Here is a 17,194-nt window from a genome sequence, read left to right as displayed (position 1 = left end):
TAGCCATATCACTGAACCAGACCGCATACTCTGACATGGTTATAGAACCCTAGCGCAACTGCTCAAATTTTGAATGCCATGCATCTCTGAGACTCTGGGGAACATACTCCCTCAAGAACATATCTGAGAACTGAGTCCAAGTGAGTGAAGCTGCCTCAGCCGGACTACCCAACTCATATGCTTGCCACCACTGATAGGCAACACCTCTAAGATGGAATGTAGTGAAAGAAACCCCACTAGACTCTGACACACCCATAGTACGAAGGATAAACTGGCACTCCTCATGAAAACCCTGGGCATCCTATAATGCCAAGCCACTAAAAGTAGGAGGGTGGTACTTCTTGTACCTCTCGAGCCTGAGCTCCTCCTCCTCAAAACTGCTGCCCTAACCTCGGGCTGAACTGGAGCTACCAGATGCATTAGTTTGACCTCTGTAACCTGGTCGACCTAGACCCGCTGCTCTAGGGTACGGGCGGAGGGAGTCTGTGCTTCTCCCCCGGCCTGAGATGTAGCAAGAGTAAGTGGTATCAATCCTACCTCAGCCAAGGTGCTGAACATGATCAGAAACTGGGCGAGAATCTCCTGGAGGGCTGGCGCAGTAACAGGCATCTCAGGTGCATGCCCTCATGGATTCATGAATGATGAACAAATCCGAGTAAAAAACACTAACCCCAGTCCAAATCATGAAACTTTCCTCCAAGATCGCCCAAATTCGAGCTCTATAACAGAAAATGTGATAAAAATAACCAAAACCTTCAAAATGGAGGGCTTAAGTATTCTGCTCAGGAATACACATTACGGTCGCGGGACCATCATCCTGATCGCGAAAAATAAAAATCCAGCTCCATAAAATACCTTACGGGAATGCGGCCCCAGGCTCGCGATCGCGACTTACTAGATGCCAAGCCACTGCGAAAGAGGAACTACACATGCGATCGCGATAGCTAAACACCTGATATTTCCCGACCACCCTTCCATTCTACACCAACACGACTCCCTGTACGCGAACGCGAAGAACATTGTTCCTCAATCTACGCGAACGCAACCTCCCTATCGCGAACGCGTAGAGAAAAATTCACCTGCCACCAAAAACATTCCGCGGTTGCGACCCTCCTTCCGTGATCGAAATTGAAAAAGTTAAAATGGCTCTTAACTAGCTTTTTTATTCAAACCGTAGAAGTAGACTTAGAGAATATTTTAAAAGATGCGATGAATTTGGCCTAAGAGAAAGAAAGGTTCCTAAACCTTGTCCAACTAGATGGAATTACATGTATGAAAGTTTAGTTATTGCATATATGAATATAGAAACCTCATAAACTCAACGTTTAATGCTCATATAAGTGATGATGATGAACACCTTACAAATGCGGATTGGGCTAATATTAAAATACTTGTAGATTTTTTAGAAAAAAATTATTTTGCTACAAACGAATTTTTCGGGCAATATTATCCTACTATTTCTAACTGTTTAGTTTATATTGCAGAACTTGTAAATTTGTTTGCTCATTTTTTAGAGGGTGGGGAAATTTATCAACTTGTTATTGATTTTATGAGAAAAAAGTTTAAAAAATATTTTTTTCATATTCCCCCTATTTATGGTGTTGTTGCTTGTGGAAGGGTAATCCAACACATGAGTGTGAGGCCTCAACTAAAGATGAAGTGGTAAATGATGTGGAAAGCTTTTACAGAAGCAACAACCAAAGTAGTAATATTTTAAACTCCATGGGGCAGAGGCACCCGGTATTTTCGTGGAGTTCACCTGGTGGTAGTCTGAATACATTGAATAATACCAGACCACAAGGACAAGGAGCTATAGGTTTTACGAATCATCTGAGGCAACGGTACCAACCTCAATAGACTAATCAGTCTAGCATGGAAGATATAATGAAACCCTTTATTATTAAGACAATTGAGAGATTTGAAACTCATGGCACAACGATTCGTGAATAGGGCACAAATATCCGTAACTTTGAAAGACAAGTGGGACAACTTGCTAATCTATTATTTGAGAGGGCTACAGGAACTCTCCCAACTGATACCGAAATGAATCCAAAAGAATTAATAAATGGGTGTCTTTGATAAGTGGGAAAGTATTGAAGGACCCCATTATAAAACAAAATGGTGAGTTGATTGAAAGATGAGTGGAGATTGTGGAGGAGCAAAAAAATAACGATAATCAAGAAAGTGAAGTGAGGGTAGATCCAGATGACTGTCTAAAGAAGAAGGGGAGGACTAAATATCTATAAAAGAAGAAGAACAAGAATTCAATGAATGAGGAGACTGAGGAAAGCAAATATATGTCTGCTCTACCTTTTCCCAGAAGTAAAGAAGAGAGAAGCTGGACAATCAATTTGGGCATTTTCTATAAGTGCTCAAGCAGGTGCATGTTAATCTACCTTTCATAGAGGTGCTCTCACAGATGCCAACATATGCCAAGTTCTTGAAGGATATATTTTCCAATAAGCGAAAAGTGGAAGAGACATCGGTAGTCAAGCTCATAGAGCATTGTAATGCTATTCTATAAATAAGCTCCCTCAAAAGTGTGGAGATCCAGGGAGTTTCACTATACCTTGCTCTTTAGGAAGTACTAACTTTGAAAAATCTTTGTGTGATTCGCGTGCTTCTATTAATCTTATTCCTTTGTCTATTTTCAGGAAACTTGAGAATGAAATTGGAGCAATCAGATTTGTACATGTGTCTTTGTAGCTGGCGGATCAGACCACAATAATACCTAAAGGAATAGTGAAAGATGTGCTAGTTCGGGTGGACAAATTTACATTCCCTGTGGACTTCATCGTAGTAAATATGGAAGAGAATAAGGAGGTCCCTCCGATTTTAGAGATACCTTTCTTGGATACTAGCAGAGCTAATATGGATATTCAGGAAAGGCATCGTATGCTAAGAGTGGGGGAAGAAAGAGTGGTGATCAAGATGAAGGAAGCAATAAGGGCACCTGGAGATGAGTCGAATGCACACTCTAAATTCAAGGCAAAGGCCCTAAAAGAGTGAGTTGGAGAGGGTTAGCATGACAAGTGTGGGGTGTATCCGAAGAAAGCAGAAAAGAAACTTTCAGCATGTATGTGTGCACTGGTTCGGGCATGAAAATGGGCCCCCACATTGATTCAGACCCAGACTAGATGATTCAGGGGAGTTTCCTTTACCTCTTATTTATTATTTGTGTGTCATGGGGACATGCCACAATTTAAAGTGAAAGGTAGGAGATGTAAATATGAATATGTATATCTATTTTTTCTTCTTTTATCTTTGTGCGTGTTTTCGTTATTAGTGTTTAATAAAACAAATTGACTTTTCCGAATGATGGATCTCCTCGGCCGTGTTCTTGAGGGATTAAGGTCGAAACAAATATTCAAAAAAAAAAATCAAAAAAGAATTCTTGAAAAAAAATATTTTGTCTTTCAATTTTGTTTTATTTTCTTAAGTTGTGTAACAATTCCCTCTTAGTTTTTTCTTTGCGTGGTTCTTTTCCAAGTGGTTTTGTTGAACTGAGTGTAGTTAGTTGTTTTTTATTAGGAATAAAGAAGTCTTGTGCTATGATGTTAATTGAAGATAATTTTTCTTGGCTTTGTTGTGCTTTGCAATCAGTGAGTGCCTTAGTTATGACACATAGGCTCAGTTCTTTACTCATGTATAAGTGCCTTAAAATGTTTGATTTTGACTCGGCTTAATTGCTTTGACTAGAGATTCGGGATAGATCCGATCCTAAGTGAGTTATATGTCATGGTGTGAGTGAGGTTTTCGTGGATATTCTGTGCATGTCAGTTGATGTTTAAAACTTTTCCCGTGTATTTGCAAAGAGAAATAGAAGTCTTGTTCAGTCTAGAAAGTGATGTAGACATTTTTTGTTGAGCCAATTGTATGCATGTGGCCTGCCTAATTATTATCCTAGTTAGTCCCTTTGATCCTGTAATCCTATTTTTTTTGGCAACCACACTACAAGGATGACCCCTTTTTGTTTGAATTGACTATTTATTTGAACCTTTTACCTCTCTTGAGCACGTGAAGTTGTTATGGGCTAAGTTAAGGTATGATCGGGGTTTTCGAGTGAAACTGAGAATAATAGGAGAAAGATCCATTGTTTTGAAACAAAAGTGAGAGCCACTTGTAGGAAATTAAAAAAGAAAGGAAAAAATGAACAACTCAAAAGAAAAAAATATCAAAAGATAAGAAGAAAAAAAAATGTTTGTATGTATTTTGTGGAAAAATAATATTCCTTGCTAGTGGTAACTCTTGGTATATTTGTGCTTAAACAAATGGGGAGCTGATGTTATTATGTTGTGAAGGTTGGGTTTGGTTTAACATAAGTGTGGGGTTAAAATGTGAAATTGTATGTGTTAAAATGCTCAGGGAGGTGTACTCACTATTATCCAAATTGTATCCCACATGCTCGCAACGTACATTACAACCGATTTAAGTCCTACTTTATCCTTGACTGATGAGCTCAATTAGTAGAGTATTATACTACGGGCAAGCATGTGGCACGTCTTCTATGGCACGTGAACTTTAATTCTGAGGGTGAGTAAATTCTGTGGAACTACTCTCTATCTGTAGTGCGCGGACACATGATTTGCGAAAGAAATGTAATGCTTTGGCCTTTATGTTAGACTAAGTGGGCAGGTTTTAAACAAATACGTGGTGCTTGAGATTTGAGTCTTGAGGCAAGGACGGTATGGCGCTTAGTCTGCTTTAAATATTTCTGGCATGATGAGTTAGAGATGTTATTTAATGAAAATGTCGTCTCTATGTGAAGTGTAGTTTGATTGCTCGAGAATAAGTAATGGTTTAAGTGTGGGGTATTAATGGTAGGCTGGAAACCCATGTTTAGCCGTACTTTGCACTCTAATTACTGCACTTTACTTGCGTTGGAGCTTAAATAATTACGATTTGCACTTATTACGTGTTTTAAGCCTTGCGGGATATGATTCTGAGTGAGAATATAATTTGGAGCTTTGAAGTCTGAGTAAAAGCTTAAGGAGTTAAACCGGGATTGTGTTCGGGGGTCGAGGACCATGTCTGGATATCAAAATATGAGAAGAAAAATTTACTCTGAGAAAATTGCACTATCACACCGCGGGATGCAAGGTAGTAGTGCAATGTTTCTGCAGAGTGTAAAAATTAACCCTCTGAAGTTCTCCACTGGCACGGCGCATGAGGAACCACGTATGTGCATTGTTGTCAGAGTACTTTCCCGTTTCAGCTTAGAAAGGGTAGTTTCGTCCGGATCCACTTCTACACGGTATAAATACACCAAAAATACATTTTAAGGAACTTTTGACCTACGAAAGATTTGAGATGCAGATAAGGCAGGAAGACACAAGAATTTATTAAGATTTGAACCAACAATCGGTGAAATACGGGAGTTTATATCGAATTATTGGCATTGATTTTTTCTGTGTCTTTAAACCTTATTGAGATGAATTCTTCCAGCGCTATGGAGTAGTTTCCCGTAGGGTTTCACGGATATGGTGTTTGATTGATATTTGTGAATTTTAACTCTAGTTATTTTGTATGAATTCATTTATGGAGTTTTGAATTGATTGCAATTTTGTTCACTGAATTATTTAATCAAACAAGGAATATGTTGGGTGATTATCTTTGCATTATTTCAGTTGGTTTAATTCAGTGATTCTTTTAAGTAATCGAAAGAGCTTGTCGAATTGTTGATTACATCAAGTTAGGAGAATATTCGAGAGATGTTTTCCTAAAAACTAGTCCATTAATGTATTCTTGCATACATTCACAGTGCTTTATATTAGTTCACCTTGTAAAGTTTAGATTTAATTGAGAGAGGAGTTTTGGCCTTACGATCGAACTAATCATCTAGTGAATTCATGAGAATCATTAGAAAATTAGAGTGAATTAAACTAGAGTTAGATCTCGAATAGCTATCTTACTCCTATCTTGACACGCCCCTTATTTCTCATATTGCCTACAATCTGATATAGTTCAACACTCACTCTCTTTGATCAATTCCAATTAGTCGTAATCATAATTTAGTAGTTCATGGTAGTTGGTAATTACTTCAAGTCAAGTGTTGATCATCCTGAATAGCATAAAATCATAAATTATACGAACAGTGTTTAAATCCAAACCCTATGGAGGCGATAATTATACTATACTATCTTTGGCTAGCGAGCATCAATTTCGTGTTCTCGTCAGTGCCATGCGATAAGGTGGAATAGAGATGGGCTGAGTGCCAGACACCAAAACATTACCAAAATCAATATCCATATTAGATGGCATACCCGGCAGGTCTGCAAGAAACACATCTGGGAACTCACATACTAATTGAACTGACTCAACAGTAAGAGTATCAACACTAACATCCCTCACAAAGGCCAAATACGCCAAACACCCCATCTCAACCATCCGTCGAGCCTTCAAATATGAAATCACTCCAATAGGGACATGATCCAGGGAGCCTCTCTACTCCAACCTCAACAATGTCGGCATAGCCAATGTCACAGTCATAGCATTATAATCAAGAAAATTGTGATATGGTGACAACTAATCTATGCCAAAAATCACATCAAAATCTACCATTATGAGCAATAAGTGATCAAATATAGTCTCATAACCACCAATTATAACCACACACGACCGATAGCACGATCCATCACATAGAATCAGCCACCGGTGTAGATACATGAACAAGCATATCTAAAGAATCACGATGTGTATCCAAATAATGAGCAAAGTATGATAACACATATGAATAAGTAGAACCAGGGTCAAATAGCACTGAAGCATCTCTGTGGCACACGGAAACAATACTTGTGATTACGGCGTAGGAAGCAACTACGTCTGGCCTGGCGGGAACTACATAGCAACGAGCCTGACCACCACCTGACTAACCTGCCTCTCTAGGATGACCTCGTCCCGCACAACCTCCACCCCAAGCTGGTTGAGAGGGTGGTATAGCAACTGGGGCAGGAGTCATTGTATGGCCTCCCTGATGCACTTGACCTCTATAATAGCGGGGTAATACTTCCTCACATTCCCCAATATTTGACACTCGTAGCAACCTCGAACTAGAATAATTATGGGGCTTTAATCGGGCCCCGTGAATTGGAATAACCACTGGAAGAGCATGGTACTGACGAACCTTGAACTGATGGAGTATGGTACGAGCATTGAGCTGAGAGTGCATTGAATGATGACTAAACTAGTCGAGCACTGTATAAACTGTGGCTAACTGACGAACCATGAAGAATCTGACAAGCTGCTTGAGCGGGTCTAAAAGGACGACCTCTATTGTGATGTGACTAACCTCCAGACGAGGTACCACCAAAACCACCTGAACCACGGGGCCTCTTTCCCTCCCGCTCCTCTCGCTCATGCCTATGAACCTGCTCTAACCGCCTAGCAATCTCAACCACCTGGTTAAACCTAGCAAACGTCTTAGCCTCTCGAGCCAAACTGTAACGTAGACCATAGTTAAGGTCATCAATGAACCTCCTGATCCTCCCTCTCTCAGTGCGAACCAACCATACTAGACGACATGCCAAATTTGCAAATCACATATCGTATTGGATCACATTCACATCCCCCTGGCATAGATGCTCAAACTCCCTACATAACTCGTCTCTGTGAGTCTATGGTACAAACTTCTCTAAGAAGAGATCTGAGAACTCGTGCCATGTAAGTGGTGTTGCGCCTGCTGGGATGCCTTACTCATAAGTCTGACACCATCAGTAGGCTACCTCTGTCATCTGAAAGGTAGTAAAGGCAACTCCACTAGTGTCCACAATACCCGCAGTGCAAAGAATCTGATGACACCGGTCCAAAAAACCCTCAGCCTCCTCTGAATCTCCTCCGTTGAACTCGGGAGGATCAGGCCTCTTTAATCTCTCCAACCTCTTCTACTACTCATCTGCCATAGATGGATCAACCTTGGCTCGAGCAGCAACAACTGGTTGAACTGGTAACACCTCTGATGTCTGATAAACCTTAGATAGATGTTCCGATGTATGGGTGGCAAGGGTCTGGGCTCCTCCCCCAGCCTGTGAGGTAACTGGTGCAACCGGTATCATACCTGCCTGAGCCAGCCTTATGTACACACTCAAGATATGAGCCAAAGTCTCCTGACGACCAGGTATAGCAATAGGCACCGTCAGTGTCTGAGTTGGTCCCACAGGCTTAACAGCATCTGAAACCTTATTTTTCACTGGAGAACCTGGTGGCTCTACAAGTACTGCTCTAGCTATAGTTCGCGCCCCACCTCGGCCTCTACCTTGGCAACATCCTCTCGCGACCCTAATTGGCAGCACTAGTTCCGGATAAACTGAACGTGTCCTCACCATTAATTAATTCAGACTTCGGAGTTAACAAATTTGCATGACAAGGATACAAGAAAGTGAAGTTTGTTAATAGTTCAGTAACCTCTCGAAAATAACTACAGTCGTCTCTGTACAGATCCAAAATACTTTACTAAACTTTCTCATGACTCATGAGACCTAGGTGACCAACTGCTCTGATACCAACTTGTCATGACCCACTCTCCCACCTGAGCCGTGACGGCCCCCAACACTGTTTTCTAGGCAAGCCACGATTTCACAACAACAATGAACTCAATAAACAGAAATTAATAATCTCAACAGCGGAAATAACATGAAATATCTGAGAAGAACAACGATAATACTACTACAACAATCCCACTGATTTTCTATCAACGAGTACATGAGCACTATAGAATCTCAAAATACCTTGTCAAATCACCAATACAACTGTCTGATCAATCGAATAATAATAACATAAATAAAAGGGAAGAGAACTTCAAGGTCTACGAATGACATAGAAACTACCTGGTAGTCTCCACAAGTAGGTACTAATGCAATGCTAGTAATCACCGCGCCCATAAGTACTTGTATCTACACATGAAGTGCAGAGTGTAGCATAAACACAACCGACCCCATGTAATCAAATAAGTAACAATCCTAACCTTGGGTTGAAAGAAGTGACAAGCTCGGAAGAAATAGTCAGTGACTAACATCAATAATCAATAACCACTCAGGATATAATGGAAATAGTAAAAGTAAATAACTAAATGATATCATGTTCAACTCGTTCACAATTGCGGAAATTTAGACATGCTTTCCATATATTAAAGTCAAAGCCCAACACACATAAGACATTTCAATTACCAACTAACATGATGAAAATACATCTTTATGCCTATATGTCTAATATACATGTCAAGTCAATAAAAATACAATGAAATCATACGGTATAATCCCACTAAGTACGGTCACGGTGCTCGACACAAGTTTCCCTCACCATCACGCACACAACCACACTCAGCACTCTGGTGCCTAGCACAAATGCCCCTCATCATAGCACATATATCTCCGTGGCTACGCTCACTATGAATGCCAGAATCAGGATGGGTGGATCCTTGTCCAAATGTTAATCAATATCACATAAACAATCCTGGGGCCTGGTGCACGCGTCGCCCCTATTAACCATGGATTTTGATATAGTATTATTATGGAATAATGTTTTGTTCAATTATGATAAGGATTTAAATAGATCATGTAATCGTTTGTGTCCTTTACTTATATAGTAGATGTAATGACCCGACCGGTCTTTTTGATGATGATATCCCCGTTTTTCTATTTATTGCCTCATATATGTTAAATTATGGTTATGTGACTTGTTGGGGTGGTTGGTTCGGTTTCGGGTGAGTTTCGGAGTGAATTGGGGCAAAGTGTCCAAAGCTGGAAGCTTAAGTCGAAAGAGTTAACCAAAATTTGACTTTTGTGTAGACGACTCCGAAATGGAGTTTTGATGGTTCTAATAGATTTGTATGGTGATTTTGGACTTAGGCGTATGTCCGTATATTGATTTGGAGGACCGTAGGTTGGTTTCAGGATTTTTGAAAATTGTTAGAAAGTTGAAGGTTTGGAAGGTTGATAGGTTTGATCGAGGGTTAACTTTATTGATATCGGGCTCGGATTGTGATTTCAGTAGTTGGTGTAGGTCCGTTGTGTCACTTGGGACTTGCATGCAAAAGTTAAGCTCATTTGTAGTTGGTTTAATACGACACGATGTTAGTTTTAGAAGTTGAATGTTCCTTAATTCAATAAGTTTGAATTGGGGTGCGATTCATAGATTTAATATTATTCGATGTGATTTAAGGCCTCGAGTAGATTTGTGTTATATTTTGGGACTTGATGGTATGTTCGGTCCGGGTCCTGAGGCCCCCGGGTGTGATTCAGACTAAATTCGGGTTAATTTTTGACTTAGGATGATTGCTCAAGAAAACTGAGTTCTGGTGTCATCGCACCTGCAGTGGGTAAGGCTGGCAAGTGGGTCGGTCTAGGCCCGGGACCGGGGGCCAAAAGGGCCAAACGGTCCAGGACTGTTAGTACCGGTTTTAGTGGGCCTGGGCCGAATAAAAGATGTACAATCTTATATCGTATTGTACTATATATAATACGGCTAATGGGGTCACCAACTGCCAAATTCTCTGCTATGATTTTAAGCGACATTATATTTAGCTCTGCTACTGGTGTAGCTAGCCGATAGAGAGCATAATATATCTAAGAGTGGAAAATTAGTTGAAACTTGGTCTTCCATCATCCCATATATATATATATATATATATATACTATATATAAGATGTATATATAGTATAGTATATATAATATAGTATAGTATATATACTAAATGTATAATATATAAGCTATATATATATATATATATATATATATAAGCTATATATACATATTATATAAGCCATATAAGATATATATAGTATAGTATAGTATATATACTATTATATATATATATATATATATATATATATATATACACACACTTAGTGCATAGTATATAAGCTATATAAGATGTACATATAGTATAGTACAATATAGCTATATATATATATATATATATATATAATCTATATTCGATAAGCTATATATACATCATATATAAGCTATATAAGATGTATATATAGTATAGTATAGTATATATACTAAATGTAAAATATATAAGCTCTCTCTCTTATGTATGTATGTATAAGTGTATAGTATATAAGCTATATAAGATGTACATATAGTATAATATAGTATATATATATATATATATATATATATATATAAAAGCTATATTCGATAAGCTATATATACATCTTATATACTATATATAAGATGTATATATAGAATAGTATAGTATATATAGTATAGTATAGTATATATACTAAATGTATAATATATATGTATATATATAAGCTATATTCGATATTAAATATCGAATATTAAAATTTAGGTCACAATTCTATAATAAGATTTACAAAGCATTGCCTTAGATATTTTTTTTAACATCTCTTTGTCTCTAATATCTATTTAAGTTTTTCTTATTAAAAATCCGTTGGGCCCACTTGGCCCACTTAGCCTATTTAGCCCGCGGGCCGGGACCGTTTAGCCCGGGACCAAACGGTCCCGGTTCCGGGCCGGTCCCTACAAAAAGACCATTTGGCCCGTTTAATTTGGGACCGGGACAGTTTGGACCTGGCCACTTGGCCCGTTTAGGCCCGGGACCGGCCCACTTGCCACCCCTAGCAGTGGGCTTGGCTTGAGGTGCGGATCTGCAGGTGCGGCTGGAGATCGCAGAAGCCAAGAGAGGCTGGCCAGGGGAAAGTCATAGGTGCTGACACCTGGGCGCAAGTGCGCATGCGCAGAAGCGGCGACTGGTCGCAAAAGCAGATTTTGGTCATGTGGCTTAGGACCACAAGTATGGTCATGTTCCGCAAAAGCTGACGCGCAGGTGCTCTCTTGGTCCGCAGAAGTGGAAGCAGAGGTGCACCCTTTTTTCGCAGAAGCGGAATTTCTTGAGCCTTAGTTAAATACTCATATGCGATGTATTTTCCGCATTTGCAGAGTCGTAGAAAAAACCAATTGTCCGTAGAAGCGGAAATAACTGGGTAGGAAAGGGTGGAATCGTTATTTTCCATATTTTGAGTTAATGAGCTCAGTTTTGGGCGATTTTGGTGGGAATTTTCAAGGATTGGATCGGGGTAAGTATTTCTGACTCGGTTTTGTTTATTAATATGATTTTATCATTGTTTTTACCATTTAATTAGTGATTTGAGTTGTAGAAATTCGAGATTTTTGAAAAAACTTTGCAAAACAATAAATTGAGGATTTGAAGGTCGATTTGAGCTCAGAATTGGATAATTTTAGTATGGTTGGACTCGTATTGGAATGAGTATTCAGATTTTATAAGTTTGGTCGGGTTCCGAGGTGCTGACCCACGGCTGACCTTTTCAATTGACCATCTGATTTTCTTTAAATGTTGAAACTTTATTATCCGAAATTGCTTCCTACGGTTTGGATTTATGGTATTAAGTTTTTTTTGGCTAGATTCAAGTCGTCCGAAGATGGATTTTCACGGGAAGGGCTTATTAGGGATTGTTTAAGCCTTCTCGAGGTAAGTATCTTGCCTAACTTTGTGTGGGGAAACTACCCCTTAGGACTTGGGTTTATTTGTGTTATTTGAGTTATGTGAAGATGTGTACATGAGGTGACGAGTGTGTACATGGGCTTATGTGTAGTATTTTGACCGGTCTAAACTCTTTCATGCATTAAATTAGAAATTGTAATATCATGTTATATCATACATTGTTACATTGCTCTTACTTGTTTTACTTGATGTTGTTATCGCATGCTCTATCCCTTATTGTCAAACATGCTCGTATATGCTTTAATTGCCTTTGTTATCTCTCTTATTACCATGTTATCTCTTTTATTGTCGAGTTATTCTTAGTTGGAGTTGTTATTTCATGATGTCCTTCCATGTTGTGTTATTCCATGCATGTAGATGTAGATTCTATTTCGTACCATCTGTTTTATTGTTAAGCTTATGTTATACATTTAGAGTGAAAATTGTCATTTGGTGGAAATACTTTCATTTTATGTTATTGAAGTTGAAGTTATGAAATATACTATCACATTGAAGTTGAAATTGTTGATTAATGAGATATCTTTCCTTGTTGATAAATTCCCATCCATTTTGTCATTATTGAGATTCTTGTTTACATTGTGGTTGAGCCATGGGCTATATGTTTTGGAAACTTTGGTATTGTTGATTTTGGCAAGTAGTGGCATATGGGCACTTGTGGTGCGAGTTGTTATTTTGTTGTGATATTGATGCTCATGCGGCGGTATGGGGATAGGGGTTAATGTGCATGCGGCGACATAAGGTGGGATTTATGTGTGTGTTGCTAGTTGGGAATTACTTGAAGCCATGTGGTGACATAAGGTGGGCTAATGTGCGTGTAGCTATTTTAGGAAGAATGTTTTCAAATATATATAAATGTAAGGCTCACGCGAAGGTATAAGAAAAGGTTATGATTGTGAATTGTGAAATGTGGTTATGAGGCGTGGTACCTCGGTTGTGATTCTAGTTGTACATTCTATGTTAAAAGGCTTGTTGGTTGAACAGTTGTTGTTCATTCTTTGTCTTGCTTGTATTTGTCCGTATTTGATTAGTAGTTTCCCTCATCATGTGTTCACTTCTTGTTGCTTTATTTCCTTAATTTTCGTTGTTAGCATACTTTATTGTATTGCTTTTATCGTCACTATTTCTTCACTTTCACTATTAGAAAATACTATGTTCAGTTTTTCTTATCCTAGTAGGTGTCTTGACCTGGCCTCGTCACTACTCTACCGAGGATAGGCTTGATACTTACTAAGTACTGTTGTGGTGCACTCATACTATGCTTCTATACATTTATATGCAAATCCAGGTACATTTGCTCATGCCAGATGTCAGTGATCGTTCATTATTTTTTCATAGACTTCAAGGTATACCTGCTCGATATTCGCAAGCCTCGGAGTTGCCTTCAGTCATTACTATTACTACTGTTTATCTTTTACTTAGACAATGTTGTATTAGAGATTCTTAGATTATTTCTGTAGAGCTTATGATTTGGTTCCACTGGTTTTGGGAATTTTGTTCCAGATGCTCTGTTTGGGAGTTACTACGAGTTTTATCTTATTATCTTATTATCTTAGTTGTTAATTCTATTAAGTTATTCATAAATACTAGGTTTACCTAGTCTTAGAGACTAGGTAAAATTATGACCACCTTAGGTGCTATTTTGGGGTCGTGACAAGTTGGTATTACAACCCTAGTTTCATAGGTGCGGCGAGTTTAGTAGAGTCTTGCGGATTGGTAAAAAGACGTATGTACTTATCTTTAACAGGCTATGAAAGTGTTAAAAAAATTCCACTTCTTTGATTCCTTATCGTGCGAATTTGTTGATTTCAAAATGTGAATTTTTGTCTTTTAATTCTCTCATAGATGGTTAGGAGACGCACTACTAGATTCGATGATCCGACACCTGCGCCCTCTGCTAGAGCCGTGAGAGGCCGGGCCCGGTGTGGACTGAGGAGTAACACGTGGTGTATCTAGAGCACCTACCCCAGCAATGACCGAGGAGCCACCAGTAGCTCCGGTTGAGGGACAGGAACCCAAGGTGCCTGTTGTCACCCCTGCCCTTTAGGATACCTTGGCACAACTTTTTAGAATGTTCGGCACTCTAGCGCAGGCGGGATTGATTCCCCTTACACCAGCTACATATCAGGCTGGGGGAGGAGCTCAGACTCCATCAGCCCGTTCTCCAAAGCCGTGGGCCCATGTTGATCATGTCCCGGAGGTTATGCTAGTGCAGCCTATTATTCTAGTTCAGCTAGAAGTCAGGGCAGTGGTATCTGAGGAGGAGCAACTAAGACTTGAGAGGTTCAAGAAGTATCATCCTCCTACTTATAGTGGCACAACTACTGAGGATGCCTATGGTTTTCTAGAGAAGTGCCACTGTATTCTCCGCACCATGGGTATTCTGGAGACGAGCATATTACTTTTACTACATTTCGGTTGTCTAGTACAACCTACAGGTTGTGTCAGGCTTACGACGAGGGTAATCCAGCCAATGCAGCTTCACTTACTTGGGCACAGTTTTCAGAGATGTTCTTGAGAGAGTTTGTTCCCCAGACCCTTCGGGATGCATGGCACACGAAGTTTGAGTAGCTGCGCCAGGGTGCCTTGTCACTATCAGAGTATGTTATCAAATCCAGTGAGTTATCCCGACATGCGCCTGCTTTGGTTGCTACAGTCAGAGATCGAGTCTGCAGATTCATCGAGGGGCTTAACTATGGTATTAGATTCAGCATAGATCGAGAGTTAGAGAAGGATACTCTATTTTTGTAGGTGGTGGAGATCGCCCGAAGGTTAGAGGGTACGCGAGGCTGAGAGAGGGAGGATAGGGAGGGCAAGAGGCCTCAAGGAATTGAGGATTTAGTGGTTGCCACACTGCATCTACAACCTATCACGGCAGATGATATGTGAGTCGGCCAATTCATTTAGCACTTCCAGTTTCTAGTGGTGCCCCAGCTATTCCGATGTCTCACGTTGCCCATTATGCACTGCCATTGTCTAGATCACCTCTTGCACGGGGTGCTTTTAGCAGTCAGTCCAGCCGACCAGACCAGAGTCAATTTCAACAGCCACGCCCATCAAGAACGTATTTTGAGTATGGCGATATCAGACACATGGTGAGGTACTGTCCCAGACTTAGGAGAGGTGCACCTCCACAGACTACACAGGGTCCACATGGTTCATAGGCCATGGTTACAGCTCTAGTTGCCTCCCCACCTACATCGCCAGCTAGGGGTGGAGAGATCATAGTGCTGATACTCCTATCGTTGAGTCAGCTCCGGCAGTGAGGGATTTCCCAGATGTATTTCCAGTAGACCTATCGGGCATGCCACTTTATAGGGATATCGATTTTGGTATTGACTTAGTGCCGGACACTCAGCCCATTTCTATTCCATCATATCGTATTGCACCCATGAAGTTGAAGGAGTTAAAGGATCAGCTTCATGAGTTGCTTGATAAAGGTTTTATTCGGCCAAGTGTCTCACCTTAGGATCATCCAGTTTTGTTCGTGAAGAAGAAATATGGCTCTGTGCGGATATGCATTGATTATAGGCAACTGGACAAAGTTACAGTCAAGAACAAGTACCCATTACCGCACATTAATGACTTCTTTGACCAGCTTCAGGGTGATAGAGTGTTCTGAAAGATTGATTTGAGGTCAGGGTATCATCAGTAGAAGATTCGGGACTCGGATATCCCGAAGACTACTTTCAGAACTCGGTATGGCCACTACGAGTTTCTAGTGATGTCATTTGGTTGACCAATGCTCCAGTAGCATTTATGCATTTGATGAATACTGTATTCCAGTCATATCTTGATTATTTCATCATTGTATTCATTGACGACATCTTGGTATACTCTCACAGCCGAGAGGATCAGGAGTAACATTTGAGGATAGTGCTCCAAACCTTGAGGGAGCATAAGTTATATGCAAAACTTTTAAATCAAGGTTTGTAGATTGGAGAGATGAGGTCTTTCTTTTGCTCACGGTACATGTTTAGCTAGGTATGCTAACATACGCTGCCTACTGAAGAAATGACCCAACACCGCCACCAGGGCGACCGTCCGGTGACACTGACGGAGATGACGGTAACACCGAAAATTATAATTCAACAGAAGAGGATTCAACTGACGCTTGGTAGCTTTTTACCTTAGAAATTTGAATCAATTGAGTAGGGGAATTAAACTGATGCTAACCCTGAGGATACTATCCAAATAGGAATCTCCTGTTAGGGAGGTAAAAATAAGAAAATACACGCGGCTCGCAGACTCCATTTTTTTGAAATTGGTACTACTACACATCCAACACCCATTGAGGCGAGGGACACAATTGATAAGAGTGATAGTATGGTGAATAATCGTGGCTCGCAAATGGGGAAACCTCTTACTCACGTTCCTTTTGCGTTGAGGGATGGTAAATTGGTGGTTAAAATCATAACAAAAGATATCAAATCCCAGGAGAAATTCTGGACCTCGACCCTTATTAGATATGTGCTCGATGATACTCCATTTTCTCGATCAATGGACAATTATGTTGTTGCGGTATGGAATTTTGTTACAAAACCTAAGATATTGTACCACGATGAAGGGTACTACATTTTAAAATTCCATATGGTAGAATATAGATATTTGGTTATGCATGATGGCCCTTATACATATCATAATAAGACTTTCATATTGAAGAGCTGGGAAATGGATTTCTACTTTGATCCGGAATGCCTAATTATCACCCCTC

The sequence above is a fragment of the Nicotiana tomentosiformis genome, chromosome 10, assembly GCF_000390325.3.
Source record: "Nicotiana tomentosiformis chromosome 10, ASM39032v3, whole genome shotgun sequence".
NCBI classification, from domain to species: Eukaryota; Viridiplantae; Streptophyta; class Magnoliopsida; order Solanales; family Solanaceae; genus Nicotiana; species Nicotiana tomentosiformis.
The sequence above is the reverse complement of the archived record's forward strand: the minus strand, read 5'-3'. Positions refer to the sequence as shown.